The 6,000-nt window shown below is 37.9% G+C and overlaps 1 pseudogene; it reads right to left on the bottom strand.

Moving 5' to 3' along the window:
• Nucleotides 1-3,171: 3,171 nt before the first annotated feature.
• LOC132535917 (uncharacterized) overlaps nt 3,172-6,000 on the bottom strand; it is a 76,710-nt pseudogene continuing 73,881 nt past the window's right edge.

Raw genomic sequence — 6,000 nt, 5'->3', positions numbered from 1 at the left:
GATTAACGCACATCCCAGTCATTTCAACGTCTTAACTTGGAGCATCTGATCTTGTAGTATACATACAACTAGAAGTCTTTGGCATTCAGCACCTTGTTTCTTCGTCAACTTTCCTCACATACAGTTTGACTATGGTTATTTTCTTATTAAAAAAAAATCCCCAGTGACTTCCCATGCCCTATATGTCCCACTGTTCAACTTTTAAATCATGGGCAATTTTTAAATTATTCTTAGTTTCCCTTACCTTTTGCCTGCGAGTGCTCTACATAGTAATGATCTAGCTACAAAGTAGTCTTGATTTATGTTTATCATGCAAGCTCTTGTGGGTAAGATCAGACAATAAACTTATTATCCAAGTCAGGGTGAAGGAGAAGAAACCTCCAAGCTATAGTTTCTTTCCTGATCTCCTGCATCATTACAAACTGCTAGAGTTGGTTCTTGATTAATTGGCAATAATATAAAGAGTGTCACAATGAGATCATGGCACTTAGAGTGACCACTTAGCTACCGACTTCTCATTTACCTGGTTCTTAGGGGTTCTCAATCTCTCTCTTGATAACTGGTGTTTGACCATGAATAAATAACTAAAAGGGCAAGTATCTTTTCTTTTCTTTTTTTTTTTTTTGCCCCCAGGGTTTTCGATGGGGCTCAGTGCCAGTACTATGAATCCACTGTTCCTGGTGGCCTTTTTTCTTCTTCTTCTTTTTTTTCTCATTTTACTGGATAGGACAGACAGAAATGGAGAGGGAAGGAGAAGATAGAGAGGGGAAGAGAAAGATAGACACCTACAGACCTGCTTCACCTCTCATGAAGTGATCCCCCTGCAGGTAGGAAGTGGGGCCTCGAACTGGGATCCTTGCACTGGTCCTTGCAGTTTTAACTATGTGTGCTTAACCCAGTGAGCTACCACCCACCCCCTCTAAATTTATTCACAAGATTCCAGTCTATTATTTAAGAAATTCTTACTGAACTTAGCACTGTTTATTGGGTTCATTTTGACTCTGACTACAAATTTTGCTTGAACCCTTGAGCAGTTGATTAGAGCTTTAAACTCCATTGCTAGGTTCTTGCCAGTATCATTTGACTATTATTCCATGTTCATCTACCATTAAACTTCAAATTGCTTTCTCCATTTTCTTGTATATGAATAGTGGTCTGGAATACCGTTGTGTTTCCATGACCTCAATTTGTTGTCAAGAGTTGTCACTCTTCGGTGATTCCTTATTCCCATCCTGTCAACCTATTGGTCAGATCAGATCACTGAGACTACAAAGATAAGGTTCCAACTCAAACTAACGTTTTTACTTAAATTTCCATACTTTCATTTTGTCAGCTTTCTGAAATGCCTTTTCCTGTGTTTCTATTCTTAGTGGAAAAAAAATGCCATAGCCACGAAGACTTAGATTAGCATTATGATATGTCTTTTAATGTAAAGCCAGATTTTTTCTCTTTTTTTTTTAGTATCTTTATTTATTTATTGAATAGAGATAGCCAGAAATTGAGAGGAAGGGGGAGATAGAGAGGGTGAAAGACAGAGAGACACCTGCAGCACTGTTTTACTACTTGTGAAACTTTCCCCCTGCAGGTGGGGACCAGGGGCTTGAACCTGGGTCCTTGTGCACTGTAACATGTACACTCAACCAAGTGCGCCACAACCTGGTCCCAGTAAAACCATATTCTAATGTGAAACTCTTTCAGTGTTGTCAGTATCTTTCCCATAGACATTCCCAAATATGAAAAGATTAAGACTTTCAATTTTTTTTTGTCTCTAACATTAGGTCTTCTGAGTTCCATAGCTTCTAACATCTTCAGTTGTTAGATATTCTAGATGCTATAATATCCAGATCTTCCAGTATCTGGCCTGTAATTTTTATAATCTTTCCAATAACAAAATTGCTAAAGCCTAGATTTTCAATAGCTCCAACAGTCTTCAAGTTCCAGGTCTTGTTCTTTAGAGTCCAGCATTCTAACTTCAGATTCTTCTGTTTCCAAACCTCCAATATATTCAACACAGAGACATTAGAGAGGCCGTGCATTTCACTGTGTCTAAGTCCATCTGTCCAGCATCTTCTAACACATACACGATTTAGTTCCTAAGGTTTTTAAGGTATTCTAAATCCTGAGTTTATACTGCCTTATAATCACCAATTCCTTGAATGCCTATGTCTTCCAATATCTCTAAGAACCTGGTATTCCAATATTCAGGTGTTCCCACGTATCTGATGCCTGAATGATGAAGTCTCCTAGCATAATTGTGTCTTATTAGGTTTGTCTTTTGATGTCCAGGGCTGCCAATGTTTTGACTTCCAGCATCACTAAAAGCACACCTTTTAAATCCTATGTATTTTTTATTTTTATTCATAAAATGGAAATACTGACAAGAACATAGGATAAGAGGAGTACAATACCACACATTTCCCACCATCAGAACTCCATATCCCATGCTCTCCCTTGAAAACTTTCCTATTCTTTATCCCTCTTTTAACATGAATCAATATTCAGGCTTTTATACATTTCTTTATTGGGGAATTAATGTTTTACAGTTGGCGGTAAATACAATAGTTTGTATATGCATAACATTTCCCAGTTTTCCACATAACAATAATATACCCTCTTATGTCCTTTGAATACTCAGGCATTTTAATATCTTCTAGTACTGAGGATTTCTGGCCTCAAGGTCTTATGTTGACCGTATATTTCAGTGTTTGGGGTTAACAAGTTATAGGGCTATAAATATCTCTTTAATATTCAGTGTTACTGGCATCCATGACATCCAATTCCCATGAATGCTAAATTTTAGGAGTTCCAAAGTCTCCATATGTCTGGAATAACCAAATGTCTCCAAAACCCAAGGCTTGAAATTTCTTCAACATCCTGTGCTTCCAATGTCTCCAATGTCCAGGGTTTCCAATGGCTCCGGTGTGGAAGTCTTCCAACAACTCCAGTTCCTCCAGGAATACCAAGTCTTCCAACATGATCAAGGTCTTCCAACTAGTAAGTCTTCCAGAAATGAGAGCTCTTCCAGGAAAACTCATGTCTTCCAGACAAGCTGTGTCTTCCAATGAGTTCAAGGTCTTCCAATCAATGAACATCTTCCAGAAATGTCTGTCTTCCACCAAATACAAGTCTTCCAGGCAATTTATGTCTTCCAGGAAAACTATGGTCTTCCAGTCAACCCATGTCTTCCTGAAAGAAATCCAGGTCTTCCACTTTGTCCTCATCTTCCAGAAAAATCTCCGTCTTCCACCAAATCCAGATCTTCCAGTCAACCCACACCTTCCGGAAAAATCCAGGTCTTCCAGCTGATAAGTGTCTTCCCATCAATCCACATCTTCCAGAAGAAAACAGATGTCTTCCACAAAATCCTGGTCTTCCTAAAAGCCACGTCTTCCAGAAAAAAATGTGTCTTCCACTAAATCCAGTTCTTCCAGAAAATCTATGTCTTCCAGGCAATCCAGGTCTTCCAGACAATTTAGGTGTTCCTGAAAATCCATGTCTTCCAGAAAAATCCATGCCTTCTAAGACATCCATGTCTTCCAATGACCTCCAGGTCTTCCTACCTATCTATGTCCTCCAGAAAATTCATGTCTCCCATAAAGTCCATAGCTTCCAGAAAATCCACGTCTTCCAGAAAAACTTGTCTTCCAGAAAATCGACAGCTTCCAGAAAATCAATGTCTTCCAGAAAATCCACTGCTTCCACAAGATCTGTCTTTCTGGAAATCAATTTCTTCCAGAATAATCTATGTCTTCCTGAAAATCCACTGCTTCCAGAAAATCTACTACTTCCCGAAAAATCTGTCTTCCAGAAAATCCACTACTTCCAGAAAAATCCATGTCTTCCTACACCTCCAGGTCTTCCAGTGTCTCCAGGGCTTCCAGCGACTGCTTGTCTTCCAGTATCTCCAATGTCTTCCAGCATCAATACATCTTCCAGATCTTCATGTTCTTCCAAGAGCTACTCAGTCTTCCAACAACAGGCTCAGTGTGCCAGTCTTCTAAAATTCAGGTCTTCCAGTGTCTACGATAAATCAGGTATTCTATCATGTCCCATAGTCCAGATCTTCCAGTAATTCTACAGCCTTTTTTATTCAAAATTAATTTTCCCATGTCTGAATTTTCCCATGCTCATATGTTTCCAAAGTTAGGTCTTTCAAGTCAGATATTTCTCCTTTTAACAAAATTACCTTCAAGAGAAATTAGCAGAATATTCCTTCTTATAGGTCATATCTTATGCATCAACTATACTATAGATTTAATAGTGTTTTTTACTGCTAGGAAATGTGCATTTATTCTTTGCAACTTTTAAAAATAATGTACATAAGATATTTCTGTATAATAATTACACAGATGGAATTTCTATGATAAAGTTTCTACATTTCTGTGCTTTATAATGTTTTTACAGTCTACTCTTTACAGGTTCAAGTTAAATTTTTACCTTAATGAGAAAAATTTCATTTAGAGACTATTATTCAGGTAAAATTAATACACACACTATTTATCCATTTTTATAGTATCAATTTTGTTTGGTCTTACTATAATAACTAAATAATAATAACAAACAAAATTATAATGAGAATATAGCATTTGCTATGTCCAGGCACTACTTTAATATCCTTAGATGCATAGACTCATTTTACTTTCACAAGAACTTATTGAGATAGGTGCTATCTTTATCCCTATTTACAGATGAGAAAACTGGCACACTGAGGTGAAGTCAAATTTCCAAAGGACACAACTGGTTAATTACAGTAGTGAACTTGAACCCAGCTAGGCTGTTTCCAGAATCCGTGATCCTAATTGCTATAACATCTGCAGCTGAAAAATAAAGCTGGGAATTATAGGATTCAAAGTTTGTTTGTTTCCATTTTCTGTAGAAAATATTATAAGATTTTCTAAATATTGTCACTATCAGAACATATTTGAGTTCACAAATCTCATTCTTGGCTATTATCATTCTCTTGCTCATGCATATAGAAGTAGGCAGAAACACTTTCTGATACTCTTTATCAGTTTACCACAAGTTAGTACTGAGTTCAGGTATGCTTTGCTTTAGAAATATATATATTTGTATTGGTGCTAATTTTATATATTATACATATTTATATTTTATACATATTTTATATATAGGTGCTAATTATATATAATTTTTAATAGTGCTAATTGAAATTTTTATTGGTGCTCAAGGAAACCACCACTTCTGTCGGCCTTTTTTTTTTTTTATTTGATAGAACAGAGGAAAATTGCGAGGGGAGGGGGTAGAGAGATGGAGAGAGACAGAGAAACCCCTGCAATGTTTGCTTTATTATTCATGAAATTTCCCCCTTGCAGGTGGGGAACCTGGACTTGAACTCTGGTACTTGCACATGGTAACATGTGCAGGTGTGCTATCATATCACCCTGTCCCCTGAATCATATTTACAGTTACACACTCTGAATTTGGCGCTTGGGATTTCCCTCTTATTTACTCTTAAGTGCTTATCACTGTCCATTCTCCAACTTGTGCCTCACTATCAAGACCACTTACCATTAATCTGTAACCTCCAGGGTTCACCTGTTTCTTCAAATAGCATCAACTTCCTGGATTCCAGGCCATGAATTTAAGTCTGATTAATGGTAACTATGATTATTTAACTTCCACCCTGCTGACCTAGAGAACTAATTAGTTGGTTCAAGTCTGAGCTCCTACCAAGAGCTTGCAGCCTCTTGCTGCAACTACAAGCAATATAAAGACAATTAAAATTATGGCTGGGGAGTCAGGCAGTAGCGCAGCGGGTTAAGCGCAGGTGGCGCAAAGCACAAGGACCGGAGGAAGGATCCTGGTTTGAGCCCCTGGCTCCCCACCTGCAGGGGAGTCGCTTCACAGGCGGTGAAGCAGGTCTGCAGGTGTCTGTCTTCACTCCCCCTCTCTGTCTTCCCCTCCTCTCTCCATTTCTCTCTGTCCTATCCAACAACAATGACATCAATAATAACTATAACAATAAAGCAACAAGGACAACAA

The sequence above is a fragment of the Erinaceus europaeus genome, chromosome X (genome assembly GCF_950295315.1).
Source record: "Erinaceus europaeus chromosome X, mEriEur2.1, whole genome shotgun sequence".
NCBI classification, from domain to species: domain Eukaryota; kingdom Metazoa; phylum Chordata; class Mammalia; order Eulipotyphla; family Erinaceidae; genus Erinaceus; species Erinaceus europaeus.
This window is presented reverse-complemented; position numbering and strand designations above follow the sequence as displayed.